This window comes from Scomber japonicus, chromosome 5, assembly GCF_027409825.1.
Source record: "Scomber japonicus isolate fScoJap1 chromosome 5, fScoJap1.pri, whole genome shotgun sequence".
In the NCBI taxonomy this organism is placed as follows: domain Eukaryota; kingdom Metazoa; phylum Chordata; class Actinopteri; order Scombriformes; family Scombridae; genus Scomber; species Scomber japonicus.
In genome coordinates, this window is record NC_070582.1 from 27,605,389 (window position 1) to 27,623,315 (window position 17,927).

The following is a 17,927-nucleotide window of genomic DNA, read 5'->3' on the forward strand; positions in this document are numbered from 1 at the left end:
ACAGAATGAAATTATTCAGTGTTCTTTTTTTAAAATCACATTATCATTGACTGGAACATACAGTACCTCACTGTATATTAAAACCGATACTTAAAACTAATATATTGTCAATGTTATGCTCTAGCTGGCATAAGCAATGGAACATTGCTCATATCAGTCCACTGTGACCAATAATCTGTCTCTCAGTATCACATTGCACTGATGTGATGTGATATAAGCAGTGAGCCAGTGTTTCTCTGATGTCTGCTTTTCCAATAAAAAGAAGAAGAAGAAAAAAAAGACGTGCAGAGTGGTTCTCCGTGGCTCAAAGCATATGGGCCTGCCAAAAGAGAATGAGCGAGCGGGAGCAAGAGATAATTTTATATGCAGGAAGAAAAAGAGGAGAGCCAGACAGACCAAAATGAAGAGAGTATGAAGGTTGCCAAGATTCAGCAAGAGATGCATTAGGAGTGGAAGAGGAAAAGAGGAAGACGGAAGAGAGATCAAGACATAGTGAAGATGACAGATAAATGGGAGAGAGAAGAGAGACTGGTAATTATTAACAGAAGGACAAACTGGGAATGTACTAGGAAAAAGTTTAAAAAAAAACAGAAAGAGAAGGAAGTATAAACAGAGAGGACAGATAATGAGACACATATGGGGAGCAATAGAAAAAGGGATGCAAGAAAATCTTTAAACTAGAGGAGAAACTGAACATGAAAGATGGCTGTGAAGAAGTGTAATAGGAAGAAAGATGGACAGGTAGAGGCAGTGTGAGAGGGCGAGGCAGGAGTGATAGAAGAGAGAGGATGCGACAGTGAGAAATGACATACTTGACATTTACCTTCCATATTCTTCAGTAAACAAGAGCAGGAGGGATGAACAGGAGAGAGACGGAGAGGGAAAACGGGTGAATGAACATGACTGTTACTGTGTAGCTGTGTAAATATTGAACATATGCCAGACCCCAGAATCCATACACAACTGTCCCCTACCAAAGCAAATGTCCATACATCTGTATCCTCTCAAACACATTCCCTCTATTGTAACTTGTGCTTTACGTATCAGTTCAGCAACAATGCTACGTTCATCACTTCCATTGAACTTTCTTTTTTTATAAACATTTTTGTAGGAATCATCACAAAACAATACAGTGACATGAATTGCTCCAATGATGAGCCAGTTCCTCCCTCATCCATCTACCACTTCCCACCCCACCCCAACCTACCAATTAGCTTTTTGAGCTCCTAATCCGAGGAATTGTGCTGACAGCAATGACAATAAGGTATATGAGTTATATTAGTGTAGAAAACTTTTAAAAGAGAGGAAATTGTAGTGTGTATAGGTATGGGTCACTGCAGTGCCTAACAAGCTGAGGGAAGGGTTAGAGTTAAGGATTCAGCTGCTTTATATTGTATTAATCATCTCACCCAGGTTTTCATTCTGGGGAAATGAACTCATTAACATACATGATCAAGGGCTGCCAATGACTGTAAAATTTGCCTGTTTATCCCCAAATGGAGAATTTTAGCTTTTCCAACTCCAAAATAAAAAAGACATTGAGTCACACAGTCATGAAGTAAGTGATCGGGGCATCTCTGAGGGGCTACTAGAGAAGTAAATGAGGTTACATTTGCTTGTTTACTGATATATTTTTGCTAGCTTCAGGTATACAAAATATAGCAATCTGCAGGGGTGGTTTTATTACTTGTTCTAATATTGATGAAATGACTGAAATGTGACTTCCTGTACTCCCCCCGTCTCGGACATGGATATGTGTGAGATTACAGGGAGTCACAAGTAACGCTGGGTATCGTTTGTGATACTGATGCCATTTGAGTACTTCATTCAATACCCATTACACATTTTGTGCACTGTCTTTTATCCGGTGTAACAGGCGTGTAGTGTAGAGTCTACACTGTAGACATACTTGAGAGTGTTTGGGTGGCATCTTGGCTGCTGAACTGCTAAGCATGCTGACTCAGATTCACCATGACTTTACCACCACAGGTTGTAGCTGTTGTGGCGGTGGGCCAATGACATGTTGCATCACATGTTGTGTTGATTGGCTGTGAGCAAGATCATACAAATAGTCGTGTTTTCTAGCTCTGGGTGCAAAAAGGATTGATTGCAGGTATCGTTTGATACTACTTGCTATCTTTTTATTTCGGTAGATACCGTAAAGGTATCGAGTACCAATACCTAGTCCTAGTCACAAGTGTCAGCCATATTTGCGTATACATAGCTAGGCAAGTCTAGATTTACTGTAGTGTGCACTATGTATTATTTTGAATTTTATAAAATGAAATTTTGCACAAGATGGGTTAGGTTTAGATTTGATTTCTTCCTCTGCCTTAGTCCACAGACATCCTCAGAAATTATAATGCCAAGTCCAAGTTAAATATGCTTAAAAACGAAATATGCTGCCTTGGCTTTTTTCTCACCAGCAAAAGGTTATCAATTCCCAAAGAGGGTGGGGCATCTGAATAAAGAAGGTGTGATGATGAAAATACAGAATTTCTGAAGTATCTGAAGATGTTAAATTGCTGTAGGTTAAAGTGAAAATACAATCTTTACTTTGAGTTGAAAAACAGTCATTTATGTCCTTCTAGGTTTCTGCTTGTCTGAGTGCATTATCTACTTGACCTAATGGTCAGCAGAATCCATGTTCTGTGAGTGTTTGAGAGATCCTCGTATATAAGAGCTCTGGACATTTTTTACAACATTGTGACTTATCATAGCTGGGACCAGTAATATTAAAAATGGCTCCACTCCATTAAATCCAAACAGATAATGTGCATTTTTTTTATTAAACAACGTGCTCTCTTGTCTACACCATGTTTGTTATTGTCTTCTTCTGTATTCACGCAATTTTATGCTGAATTGTGAGATATCAGACTGTGGAACTGCTCAAACTGCAGCCAGACCGTTAATCATTCAGGTCATTAATTAAGTGTCCCAGTAAGTCGTGAATCAGCATGCACAATAGCAGGACCCTGGAACTGACTAATCTAAATGTGATTTAGTGACTGCCTGTTTATCATGCAGTGGTTGTGGCTAGTTTTGTTTATGGGAAAATCCATACAGTACGAGGAGTAAAAGCTCCGTTGATGTCACCTGTCATTCAATTGAGCAGGATTGTATATAAATGAATAGTACAACACGGCTAACACAAGAGCCTCCTGCAGTTTGGATTCTCCGGTCGCCTCGATTCTCTCAGGGTCAGCACTTTCATGGCAATTTGTAGTTGATCAATGGCCCAAATTTGTGTGTCAAAGTTTACCATAGTTGAACCATTTTGACTCGAAAAGCACAGGTGTTACTAATAACATTAATGATGGCTCAGTTCCATTCATTAGTCTTTGTAAGTCATGGCAGTGTGCCAGCATTTGCTACTGTATACCAGGACGCTGAAACTGAAGCAATTGAATGGATTGTGGTCATCATTCATTTTATCCTGCTTGCAATGCCATCTGTTGGTGACAACATACTTTTTGTGCAGACCATATGCAGCCATGATGCAGCATAGCACTATAGTACCAAGTTATGTCAAAGCTGGTGCTGTGTCTCAAATCGCGTACTGCTATACTTACTTTTAATATTTTGTGCTCACGTGCATTCACACTTAGATGTATGGAAAAACTGCAGTGCACTATGAGTACCTGGATGGTGCACTCAAAACGGTCAAAAAATGAAGTGTGGAACTATGAACTCTTCTCAACCTCAACGGTCACCATCTTGACTATGTAGCAAAAGGGGAGGGATCACTTTTCAAACAGGAAATGGAGGCCGAGGACGTAACTACGGTGAACATCGCTGTATTATACAAATGTTATTCATATGCTTTTTAAACTAAGCACCACTATACCAGGGCTCTAGACTAACTTTTTGCACTGGTTGCACTGGTGCGCCCAACTTTTTTTCTTGGGTGCACCAGAACAAAAGTTAGGTGCACTCAAATTTCCGAACACATTCCATTGCAGTTTACAAGGTTTTACATTTTTTTGTCGTTGTTGTTGTTGTTGTTATTATTATTATTATTATTATTGTTATTATTGTTATTATTATTATTATTATTATTATTTTAAATAGCTTCCTGTCTATGTTCATTGGAAAATAATTGGCTAACAATATGTTCCAACATAGTTATTTATTTTGAAACATAACTTAACTGAACTGAATAGTAACAAGAGAATCAATATAGTTCTATATAGTATAATATAGTTTCTGAATCAATATAGTCTACTTTTACATTTAGAATTTAATTGTATTTATTTTTTAATTTCAATGATTAGATAAAATGGGCATATTATTGACACAGTCAAAATGACATGTTTACCTTGGGCATGGGCATGCTCCACCTCGATGTGCCCAATAAGTATGTTGACTGGTCTTCCTCTCCGCAAGATACGGGCGTAAACAATGACGCACTCTTTTGTGGCAATGTCAGTATCTCCGTCTATTAGGAAGGATATGTAGGTGCTATTTGCTATTTCCACAGACGTCTTTTGCTTCAAAGTGTCTGCTATGACCCCTATAAATTGGGCACACGCCACATCATTGCTGTAGGTCGGGTTCACATCGAGGCCATTTTTTTTTATGGAGAATTATTTCCGACCTGAATTTCGTGAATGGAATCGCTTCCTTTGCGATGTTGTAAGCAATATTGAATTTAATTATCATCGCAGCCTCCTCTGAGGTCCTGTTCAATGCTGCCTGCCGTTGAAAGGCAGCGGGGAGGGGGGACACTTGTGCAGTGCATTTGTCACGGCATGCCGTGTGTTTTATTGAAACATTGTGCTTTTTTAACGTTTCAATACGAAATGTTTGACAGCCAGTGGCTAACGAACTGTTTCCAGCCATCGCCTTTCCACATTCTTTGCAATAGATGCAGTGCATCACGTTTTCTCTCTTGTCATAACGTAGCCAGGGAAACTGGCCCAGCCACTCTTTCCTAAACGAATATACTTTTGCCTTCTTGGCTACGAGCTCTGGCTCAGAGTTTGGCTCATTCTCTGGTTCATTCCCCGAACATGATGGCATTGGCTCCGTGTCAGAGCATTGGCCCGGATCTTCAGATTGTTCTGTTGGTCTTAACTTCACGAAGACGTTGTCCAATGTTCTTTTCATTTTGACTCACCTAACACTATAACACTGACTCCGCTGTGTTCTCTTAGCAAATAGCTTCTCTCATTGACTGTATAGCTAGCTCACTGGCAGGTAAGACACGCACGCGCAGGCACGCACGCACACACACACACACAGGATTACGGTTATTATGAATTATGAAGGTTCCGCCATTCCTTAATTCTGATTTGTTTAAACCACGATATGGGGCGTAGACAGAACCCAAGCAGACTTTCAGAGTTGCATGTTTTTTTTCTCGAAAGGCTGGTCGCACCGGTGCGACCTCAGATTTTTTTTAGTCGCACTTCTGAAAAAATAGGTCGCATGTGCGACCAAATTGGTCGCACTCTAGAGCCCTGTATACTGTTGTCACATTCACCATTTCTTGCGTGAATTTAGCAGTCTGTAATGATTTGGTACCATGAACAATAACGTAATTAGCTAATAATCATTTCCAAGTGCCTTGCTTGATTTGAGACAACACTAACTTGTCGAAATTTGTGCACTACTGAAGTATATTGTGTACGCAGTGTACTACACATAAATGTACTACAGAAGTATGTGATTTGAGACACAGTGTGGGTGTGTTCACAAGTAGAACAGGCCACCGTGGGCGTGGGCTTTAAATGCCTACATTTTGTGAGACTTTACTACCATGTGCATCTTTCTTTGGTCTAAGAAAGTAATTTTTCAAGAACGTGTAGTGTCATTTTGTTATCTTGTAGATAGTTTTGCTTCTTCTGCTGTGTTTAATTCCTGCCTGTGGTTCCACGGTTTCCCCTGACAAGTCTTGAATGCAACTAATCTGTTTTTTCCTGTTAGCTCCTACTGGAATATCACAAACAATGATCCCAAAGAGAAAGGTAGAACATTGTAAACATCAGCACTTACCATGTCTGTTTTTGTTGACGAGAGACAGGCTTGACCTCTTTGCCGGGACTGCACAGTGAATAAAAACAATGTTATCTAATCACAGTATGGAAAGACTGCAGTGAACATATTGCATATAAAGGTGATGGCTGAATCATTCATTATCCAGGTAGCATATTCAGAGGCAGATCCCCACAGTAAATTAAATGTGGATGTACATTGCTTGACCTGTGTGTGGGTTCATGTCTATTGTGTGTCTTTATATCACTTGTGTTTGGGCATTTGTGTGTCTGTAAAATGTGTCTGCCGGCATGTCTATGTATCTCACTGTGTGTGTACATGTGTATCTGTGTGGGTTAATGTGTTGTTTACCCTCCTAGGAGAGGTGACTAGTCACTGATTCAGCAGAAATGCCCAGCGTGGGATGAACTCTCTCAGCGGTCATACAGAAGCACACACGGACCCAGAGACAGAGAGACACTCTACAGTCCAGTACTACTGCCAAACACACACTTTTACACACTTAACTCACTTTCTCTGACATAGACCTGAAAAGACCACCAAAAATGTATTTTCTTTTTCTCCTAAAGTCCAATTTTTTTCCCTCACCTCCTTTCAGTGTTCAATCCTTTGCTTTCAATCAAGTCTCATCCTTCACCAAACCAGGAAAGCAGACTGGCCTGAGGCTGACATGAATCTCCCACCGGGTCTGAAGGCATTTTTAATCTTCCACTCCAGATGCTCGTTTGCTGTGTTTTCCATGGTTAATGTGAATATTTGAATGTGTATTTATTATTACAGGACAGAGCATATTCATGATATATGCTGCACTCAGAAACGATGTGTCTGTTCTGTGACTCCCAATTATTAACCTTGTCATCTAGGATTAATTCATTAATGTCAAACGTTGTAGTTTTCCTTTTTACCTATTTAGAGGCATACTCCAGGAAATTAATGTGTTACAAGAGATATATGGATGTGGCTGTAGTCAAAATGATGTCTTCCATTGGTATGTGGACTGCCATTTTGAAGCTTCAAGTTTAGCGCTTTGATCTTCGCTATCTTGGATTTGGATGTCACCACCTTTGGACAATAGGGTGTAGGTGACCCTAGTGCTAGCTGCTAGCTTGGTTGGCATGATGCATTCACAGTATATGGTCAGCTGGCATTAGGCTAATGCTAATTGCTAGCGGAAAACAGGTCTAAAACCATTAAAACAAATTGAATTTACCAGAAAAAGTCTTTTAGTACCAAACGCTGAACAAGACGATCAAAATGTTACAATTAACTTTCGTGAATTGAAACCACACTGAGAAATGGGGGCAGCTATGCCTATAGCTAAAAACCTAGGGTTACGTCATGGTTACGTTACATTATCAACAACGTTGCTATGGTAGCTACTTGTTGATCCAGCACTTGGTGTAAAATGTTAAACTACTTGAAAGTGTTCAGATTAGATGCGTCACCTCAAAGGTGTATGCATTTTCTGGACCGAAAGCAGATCCATGCTGCAGAATGTCTGCCTCCTCATGAATCTGTAAATAGTCAGATTTGTCCTAGATTAGATGGTCATTAGGGGAGCAACATGAAATGCTGTAATGTATCTCAGCTATGCACATCAAAGAGTTCCACATCACAACCGGCAGAGTTTCCCAAATCCCTAGTGCATCCTGAACAATGTGCACTAAATTACACGGATACACAAAAACATTAAGTAATGATAAAGCTCTGTGGCATTTTGTATTTGTCTGATTAGAATTTTAGTCAATGATTCTAATTTAGCAACATATTTTGGTGAACAAATCAAGATCCTAATTAATGAACATACTCTTAAAGGAATAGTTCCACATTTTGGAAAACATCTATCAGAGAACAATGATATGACTGTCTTTTGTTTTTTAATAGGAATTAAGGAGTCAATTACTTTAGCTTAGCATACTGCAAGCAAGGGCAAATAAAGCCTGAAAGTCACACCAGATTCTGCTCTAGTTCAGGAGCGTTAAGCTTTTTTTTTTTTCTTTTTTTTTTAACTTTGAGCAGCAGCAACAATGAGTGCTCCATCCATCTCTGTGGTTACTGGCTAGGCGGGCTAGGGGGGTAATATTGGTTTATATGTGGTAACGTCAACGTCATCATGCAGAAACCTAAGTAGACTAAAAGAACACCTGGGCTTTAAATAGAATTTATAGGGAGGTTTAAATGGAAGGGAAATGCACTAATGATAGATCTCCAGAGTAATAAATGGTGTTTACGACCACTCAAAGCGCTTTACATTACATGTCATTCACCCATTCACACACATTCATACACTGATGATAATAATAATAATAATAATAATAATAATAATAATGATAATGCATTTTATTTAAAGGTGCCTTTCAAAGCACTCAAGGTCACCTTACAAGGCACATATAACACAACAACAGTACATCAAACAATATAAATCAGGTGACATTTAGTGCAAAGATAAAGAATATGAATGTGACTACAAAGTGCATTAGTACAATAAATAAACAAGAATATGATTGCATAGTCAGTGAGAGACAGAATATGCCACTCTGAATAGGTGCGTTTTCAGAGGATGCCAACCTGCTCATCAGGGGGGAATTTAACCATTCATTCTCATTCATACACCGTTGGTGCAGCAACGGGAGCAATTTGGGGTTAAGTATCTTGCCCAAGGACACATCGACATGTGGACTGGAGGAGCCAGGAATGGCACTGCCACTCTCCCAATTGGAGGATGACCGCTCTACATCCTGAGCCACAGCCACCCCTAATAGCACAAAGCAGTTCAGGATATTCTCTTAATTGGTCTCATATCAAGCAATTGTCCAAAGCATAGTGTATAATTTCATAGACTCTCCTAGCCACTGTATCAGAGACACCTTTGTAAATGCTCACTGTCTGTAAGCAGCCAAATGATTGCTGTTGCCCAAATAGTTCAGTCACATAGGTAGGGCTGGGTATTGTTTCCAAAATTAAGATACCAGTACCAATCCAAGTCCCTTAAAGTGATACTGATACCAACAAAGTACTTCATTCAATACCCATGTGAATAGAAGAATTTGTATAAAATTCCACCACTCCTCTACATCTAAATGATTAGATTTTTACACAAATGCATTTTGAAAGACTTCAAATTATTAATAATTATTAATTGAAGAACGCTTGCATTGATTGGCTGTGAGCCAGTCCATACAAATGGTCTAGCTCTGGGTGCAAGAAGGATGGATTGCAGGTCTCGTTTGATGGGAGAAGTTTGGATACAACTTGGTATCAATTTATTTTGGTTGATACTTTAAAAGGTACTGAGCACCAATACCCAGCCCTACACACAAGTTTGTTTTCTTTTTACATGCCCCCGTGTGGTTCCATTTTCCCAGATGTATAATCTCCAAACATATCTTTTACCCTAGTTTGCCTTTTTTGCTAGATGTTAGATTTTTCCTTTGCTTTTCTTGACTTTGTGTAAGCATGTATGCTTAGAAGCAATATTCCTGCATAGGAACTGGGGTTTGGTTAATGCATTTTTATTTCTTTTTTTTTTTATAAATCTCTGCAGGGCTGCTGTTTTGAGTTTTCAATCCATAATCAACCTGACGAGCGTGAGCATCTGCTGCTGAAACACAAAGGCTTCAGGCCAGAAAACACACAGGCCCAAGGCTGCACCTGTTCTCCTCAGTTGGGATTAAAAGGTAAAATGTCCCCTCACTTCTCAGCTGCAAGCTTTTTGTCGCATATTTTCTTCTTTTTCCCCCCCTGTATATATTTTTCTCCCCATCTAAGCATTCTTGTGTCCCTCTGTCTTCTTTGTTTCTGTTTCACCCCCGCTTTTCTTTTTTGTCTCACCTCCACAGGTGGCCAAACAGCTGGGCAGAGAAGCAAACTACTCTGATCCAGACAAGCACCTGGACAAGATTAGACGAACCACAGCAACAGCAAAAACAAATGAGAGACAAAGGTTGACAACTGTCGTGTGGCTGTGGAGTAAAAATGCTATTTTCGGAAGCTTTGTCATATTTAACAACAAGAGCAAAAGAAATTATAATGAAAATATGCTGATAGTGTTTATTGTGCTGTTGCCATTCATCAAGGCTGCTGCTCAACAGCTGGTTCACAGCTGCTAAGCCGTAGACTGACCTCCCTCCATCTTTCACATGGTGACTTTGGGTATCCAGGTTGTCTCCTTTCCCTGCAGCCAAAGCCAGTGGCTGCTGCATTCAGTGACATCAGTCCTAGGGGAAGTATTTCTCTTTCAGACAAACAAAATCTTGCCCTGACAACCCTCCTCCTTCCTCCAAACCAACCAGGGACAGAGGACACACAATGACACTCTGAGCAGCATGAATATATTCAGTTATACATTTTGAAGGTTGAAAATAAAAGGAGGTAAAAATAATTTTACCACATTCCATGTCTGTGGTCGCAGTAATGATATGTACTGTAGGTCCAGATATGTGTGTCTGATAGCAGTACAACTGTGAAACTGTGCGCCTTTGTTGTTTTAATCACTAACCTGGTGCTAGATGGGCTAGACCAAGCAGCTCTGTCTCAGTCTGTCCTCTCAGTCCCAGCCACGCCCAGTCCCAGGTGCAGAGGGGATGCACCTTCTGCCCTCAATTAGTTCTGATTGAGAATCACTGGCCATTTAAACTGCACTCAGACAATCTGAGCATCTGCTTGTCAGGTTGGTCAGTGAAGCCAAGTCACATTGCTTTGTCCCTGAATTCCTGAGTAGCATGTGTAGAGAACAAAACATGAGTACAGGTATGTATAAGTTATAAAACCCTTTGACCCCTTTACATTTAAATCAAACTTATACACAGGAGGCAGTCAGTCAGTAAAATGATTTAATACTTGGGGGCTAATGTCGTCCTTCTGGGTCAAATTGACCCCGTCTGTTTTGACTGTTCCTTCCTTCCTCCCTTCCCTCTTTCCTCTGTCCTTCTTCCCTTCCTTGCTCCCTTCCTTTTTTCCTGTCTCCCTCCTTCCTTCTTTCCTCTGTCCTTCCTTCTTTCCTTTCCTCCCTTCCTTCCTCCCTCCCTCCTTTCCTTCCTCCCTTCCTTCCTCATCCCCTCCCTTCCTTCCTTCCTTATCCCTTCCTTCCTTCATCCCTGCTTTCCTCCCTTCTTCCTCCCTCCCTTCCTTCATCCCTCCTTTCCTTCCTTATTCCTTCCTTCCTTCCTTCCTTCCTTCCTTGACTCGAGGACAACAGGATGGTTAAAACATTATATAGTCTAACATCTTATCATTTGTTTCTGATTGGCTGTTAGTTTGACATTACCCATGTAGTTTATATGCCTTGTCTAATCCTCATCCTACCATCATGTGTACTATAAAAGGACAACTTGACTGACTAGGGTCCCTCCCAAGGATAAACTACTGAAAAAACCATTTAATTAACTTCTCCTGAAAACATGATTAATTATGTAATTAATGTCATCAATGGAAATTATTATTTTAGGAAAGTTATTTGCATATCGTGTAAAATTAAAATATACTTTTAATTCATACAAATTGCAGCCAACTACAAGCTTTCCACAAACCCTTTCAAATGACTGACAGAGTGCTCCCACCCCCAATACTGTGTGATACTTTAAATTAGGACCAAAAAAATAAAATGTTAAGAGTTCCACCTATTAAAATAGCATAGGCAGATTTGGGTGCTTTTGGGGTCCCCTGACTTCATTCATGCACTCATGCAACTTTTCCACTCAATACTGATTCTGATTCTCAAACTCCAATATCAATACCAGTGTGTTTTTTTCTTTTTTTTCAAAATTCAAAATGTGTAAATGTCTTGTCATCTCTCACACGGTTAAAATACTCACTTATGCATTGAATCGTAGGATTGAAGTGCTTTATTGCAAGAAATAGTACATCTCATATTTATACACATATCAGACATCACCAGCCAGAACACAAACATTTCCTGATTTTATGACATTATAAGGCTTTTGCACACAATGGTCTATCTTTTACATAATCGCCTTTCTCTTCCTCCCTCTCTCCAAGAGTCAGGCTGGCTTCCTGTTTTCCTATTGCCTCACATAACTGACTTTGTACAAACCATCCTATTGTTAACACTTCACCTAAAATGACCTTACAATATCAGTCTCGAGTGGAACTGATAAAGATAATTCTTGAATGTGTAATTTAATGTAAGTCATCAATTCTTAAGTAGAGATGTTTTTAGAATTTGTGCAAATTATGATTTATTCATTTTAACCCTTACATACTGTTCAGGGTCAGATTTGACCCATTTTTACATTTGAGAGCTGTAAAAACACCCTATACACATTTCCTTTAGCCAAAAATTTCATGGTAAGGGTTGAGCATAGCTCAGCGGGTTGAGCACCCGCCCCATGTGCTGAGGCTACAGTCCTCGCTGCAGGCGATCCCGGTTCGAATCTCGAGTCGAGCGATCTTATCCTGCGTGTCATTCCCCCTCTCTCTGCCTCCTGTTTCCTGTCTGTCTCCACTGTCCTGTCCATTAAAGGCAAAAAAAAGCCCGAAAAAATATACTTTAAAAAAAAAAAAAAAAAAAAAAATTTCATGGTAATACATTTTATATATGCTAATGTACAAATTTGTTTATTAAAAAAACCCTCAAAAAACAAGCATTTAAACATGTTGTATACTTCATATTCTTTAAAATGTTCTACCAGACCATAAGTCTGGTAGAACGAGTGATTGTGAATGTCTCCCCATTCAAACATCAAAGCTTGTTCTGTGACTGTCGCAGCTGTAGGATCACTGATGTTGTGAGCAGACCTGACAAACAACACTGTGCTTCTGTGAGCAGCTGAGATCAGATTCAGTGCTGCACTGGCTGTTTTGTGTGTGTGTGTGTGTGTGTGTGTGTGTGTGTGTGTGCGTGGGTAAGGAGAAAAGGCACATTTCTTCGACAAACCACTTTACCTGTGCATGGCGATGTAACATAACATGTTAATAAGCTCTAACATCAGTGCTTTATTACCGATATGTCAAGCTTTCTTAAACATGCAATGAAGATCATTTTGTCCATGCAATGTTTCAAAGTATAAGATTCAATTGGACATTCTGCTGCGTGAAGCTGGAGGCTTTTTTTTTACGAGGTAGGACTGATCACATTCACCTCACTGCTTCTGCTCGGTTAAGTGTTGTAAGCTTTGATCATCTTTTCTCAGTTCAAAAACAAGAAGAGAGAACAAGAAAGTTTTTTTTTAATCAATGTTGTATTTTCAATTGATTTTTATCACTGCACCAAGCTTCACAAAGCACTCCAGTCATATTATGCATCTCAGTGTCTGTGTTTCTCTGTGTAAGTCTTTGTATGTATGCAAATGTATATAAAAGTGTCTATATCTGTGTGTGGTGTGCCTGCATGCATGCGTGGGTGTGGGTGTGTGCGTGTGTGTGTGTGTGTGTGTGTGGGCAGAGGTTAATTTAGCCCAGCAGTGAAGAGCCCTTGATAAAGAGCAGCCTGATCCCTGTTTAATTACCTTCCGTCTACATTTCATTGGCACACGCTGGGTCATAGGTGTTTGTCTGTGTGCGTGTCATGAATGTTCCAAGCAGACACACACACACACACACACACACACACACACACACACACATACGACTGTTTGAGCGAGCACTTTTAATCTCTGCATGTATATTTGTGTCATTAAAGTACAAGGTAGTTTGCTGTATGAGCTTTGACATATGAGGCTTCACTGCGTACGTGTACGTGCTTCAGAGTCTGTGTGTGTGTGTGTGTGTGTGTGTGTGTGTGTGCGCGCGTGTGTGTGTGTGTGAGGTGGCGAGTTATAAAGAGAATATAGAAGCCGAGGCATGCGGAAAAAGACGGCTAGCAGGAGGGAGGCGAGAACAAGTGAATGTGTGTGTGTGTTTAGGAAAGCATTTGAGAAGAAGATGTGGAGAAGAAAAGCAATGGAAAGATTCCAGGAAAGAAGGGAAAAGAGTGAAGGAGTAAGAGAGAGAGAGAGCGAGTGAGAAATGTAAGGGGCGTCCCTGCAGAGCTCACACACAGAGATGCAACTGTGATTAAACACTAATAAAACACACACACACACACACACACACACACACACACACACACACACACACACACACACACACACACACACACAAATACGGTGGTGTGAACCTGCGCGCTCGTTCTTATTTTCTATTGATGTTGCAGAAAGTCATGATGATGGACGACATGAGGAGGATAAACCTGTGTTTAACTCTGTGTGTTTGCCTAATTATATTTGAGCTGCTGCACTTGTGAACTTAATCATTTAGAGATTTTCTTTTCATCCACTAAAATCTCATGCCACTTTCACCGATCAAACAAATGGATATGAGTGCACAACTGTATTTACACACTCACTGATGCACATATAAAAACACACCAACAAAAAAACAACCACTACACACACACGCACATGCAAATGCAAACTTTCAAAATCCAGACACACACACACACACACACACACATGTCGCTCCTCATGACAAGCGCCTCTATTCTGAGTGTGTCGCTTACGGCAGGACCAAAATAACGTTAATTTAATTAGGCCTAATAAAACGGCTGAGTGCAGCAATCAGCGACCCATCACTGGGATGGGAAACACTACCAGAATTAAATGACTACACGGGGATGTGTATTAAAAAGCTAATAACATAATTACACAAACAACAGCTCGTCTTGTCATCGCTAAACAATGCTGTCAGAATGCTAATAACGGTCCCATGCAGCTTTAATTGTCTCTCTTTCTCCATCTCTCTCTCTAACTTTTTTTTTTTTTTTTTTTTGCTTTCTTGCTCCATTTCTCTCCCTTCATTTCCTCATCTCTCCCTTTAATAAAGCTGATATTGATGAATACAACCAACAGATAAAAGGAGCAATCTTTGACTGATGCTACCACAATACTGTCAAGATTACACACTGTTAGAAACACAGTAACTGGAATTTGCAATTAATCTGACAAATGAAGTGAGTGAGGAGAAAAAAAACACACAATTAAAATATTCAAAGTAGAAAATATATTTGAATTGATAATTAAATACACATGAACAAGGAACGGCTTTCAAATTAGTGGCAAAATCACGCTTGTGTCTTACACTGATATATCAGATGAACACAGAGAGCAGCAGATGGATGTGAAAACAGTCTTCTGGTGTCAAACACATAAAACACAGTGAAGCTCAAGCATCCAATTGAAGTAACAACAAGCAAAACACATTTTTGAGTGAAGGCATTCGGCTCACGTTTAATGTTTTAAATACTGTCTGTGTTTTCCCCTGGGGCACACATTTTTCTCTCCTTTCTTTTTGAAGTGTCACTTACGATCTCAAAGAAAAGATTACTTAAAATTTTGCTTAATATCTAACCCTGGTTGATCTGCAGATTGTTATAAACAGAGGAATGAATCCCATCAGCATCAGTGTGGTGCCTGATGATGAGAGCAGGTATACAGTTTTGACAGAGTGTATTCTCTGCTGATGTGACAGTAATAATATTCACACACACACACACACAAAAAGAGAAAAAGACACTAATATTTTCTTAATGATCTACCATTGAACAAAATGACCACGGTGTATCAGTGGTGATTTAGCGGTGTAATCTCCTTTCTGATACCTTAGTGGCTTCTTAGATTTCTCAAAGTTTTCTCCCCTTGGTGAAAACGCCTCACACCGTCTGCTATTTCAAACTCCTGAATTACCCCCTGTGCTTTCATTTCTGCGAGCACAGACCTAGAGCAACTGATCCACAGGGTGCCGGACTTGTTACCACCTGCAAAATGTGTCTCCCTGGAAGGTTCCTCACATCAGATTCACTGCACAAAAACAAAAATACACATTGTATGTTGATTTCCAAGTGTTATGCTTTTAAATATTCTACCTTTCTATAAGTATTCTACCTAATATTTGGATTATTAAAGATGTGCTTTGCTAGATAAGACCTTAAACCTTTTCAGTGGTTGTTAATTACTATTACTCTCTTGATCAAAATGTTCTGACTTCCTCATGTAAATCTATAGGGAATGTTCATGGTCTTGACATCGCCAGAACCCTTTTTATGTATTTATGAGGCATTCACATGTGAATGGAGATGTTCTTTAACATTTAGTGAAAAGCCTGTGTGTATTGAAATTAAAGGTTTTTGTCACCACTTTCCCGCTTTCCCTTCCTGTCAGTTGCTTTCTCCATCACTTTTATCACTCTTTTTATCTCTCTCCCTCTGCCTCCTTTTCTCTGTCCTTGAGCTGAAAATGAGGAGGTAGGCAGCAGTGAAGAGAGAGAGATATTGGTTTGACACTCTGTGACATCTTTTTGTTAGCACCAAACTCATTCAGATGTGTATGTGTGTGTATGTGTGTGTGTGTGTTGGTAAATGGGTATGTGATCTTGTGCGTGAATAGTTCTGTATCAGTGTGTGTGTGTGTGTGTGCGTGTGTGTTGATGAAAAACTCAGTGAGCTGACTCAAGGCTAGAGCTGCTTACGAAACCGGTGAACTATCTGGCAGATTTCAATGAACATAAATGAACATGTGAATAACAGAAGAAAAAAAAATTGTGGTGGACTAACAGTTGCTAGGCAATATCAGTAACCTTGATTGGTGGATGTAGCTTTTACTACAAGGAACCAAAACCATTTGCACTGCCCATAGAGTTATCTTACTGTGACTATAGAGGTGTCTAATTATTCCGTGCTTCCTGATACCTTGATCATATGAGTATGTATAGCAATTTGTCATCATGTCAAATAGGAGATACACCTTTTTCCTTTGCAGTCTGTACCCAGCATTTGAAATTGTGCCTCATTCTGTGTAGAAGTAATTGACCTCAAAACACACTGGTTAAACGCCGGGCCTACATCTTTTTCACTTAAAGGTTCATTGTGTAGAATTTAGTGGCATCTAGCAGTCCAGACTTGTTAGAAATGGAAGATGATATGCATATGTATGTTGTAATTAGTGTATTATCACCTTAAAATATGAATTGTGTTTTCATTACCTTAGAATGGGCCCTTTACTGTTTTTACAGTATAGTAGAATGGACAAACCAAACACTGACTCTAGAGAGGGCCTTTGGAATTTTTTGTAAGTTTCACACAGGTAGATAGATTCTCCTACACGCTTGGAAGTGGAAGGGTATTCAGTTGATTGCAATGTGCAACCTAGATGCCACTAAATCCTGTACACTGGACCTTTAATAATCTGTACAAATACTCATACAGATTATTAAAGGTCTTGAATAGGTCATGATGTATGTAGTGATTCTCATAACTTCAAAGCGTTAACACACCACAAGAAGAACACCTGAGGCACAATCCCATGTCCACAGACCAGTATTATATTTGTCCTTCATTTTTAATTTTAAGATCATTGTGCGATATATTATCACAATTAAACCATATTCCCCCTCCTTCTGTCAGTCTAACCTCTCTCTGTCTCTCTGTGTAACCATGTAGCACTGTTTCTCTGTCTTCACACGGTTTTACTCCAGAAGACAGATGACACATTAGTGCTCCCCCAGGACACACACACACACACACACACACACACACCTCCCTTTGTTTTATCCCCCATCCATCGGACACAGCATAAGGTTGTTGTAACACACACATAGACTCACACTTGTAACTCCAGGACATCTTTTAGCCAATCAAAGTGATTTATAAGAGCAACATCATACTCTTTTAAAGTTACCTCTGTGCCTCCAGAGACAAAGCGAAGGGGAAAAAAGCCTAGTTACGATCTCAGCAGAGTGATCACGCCGGCCAAACTGGAATACAGAGAGAAGATCGAGACACAGCTAAGTGGTAATAACTCATATAGTATGTGGCAGGGACTACACACAATATCAAACTTGAAGAGGAGACCCAGCTGTGCAGCTAAGGTTGCTGCCTCCCTCCCAGACGAGCTGAATATTTGTAACGCTTGGTTCAAGGTTGTTGAGGCCACCATTGG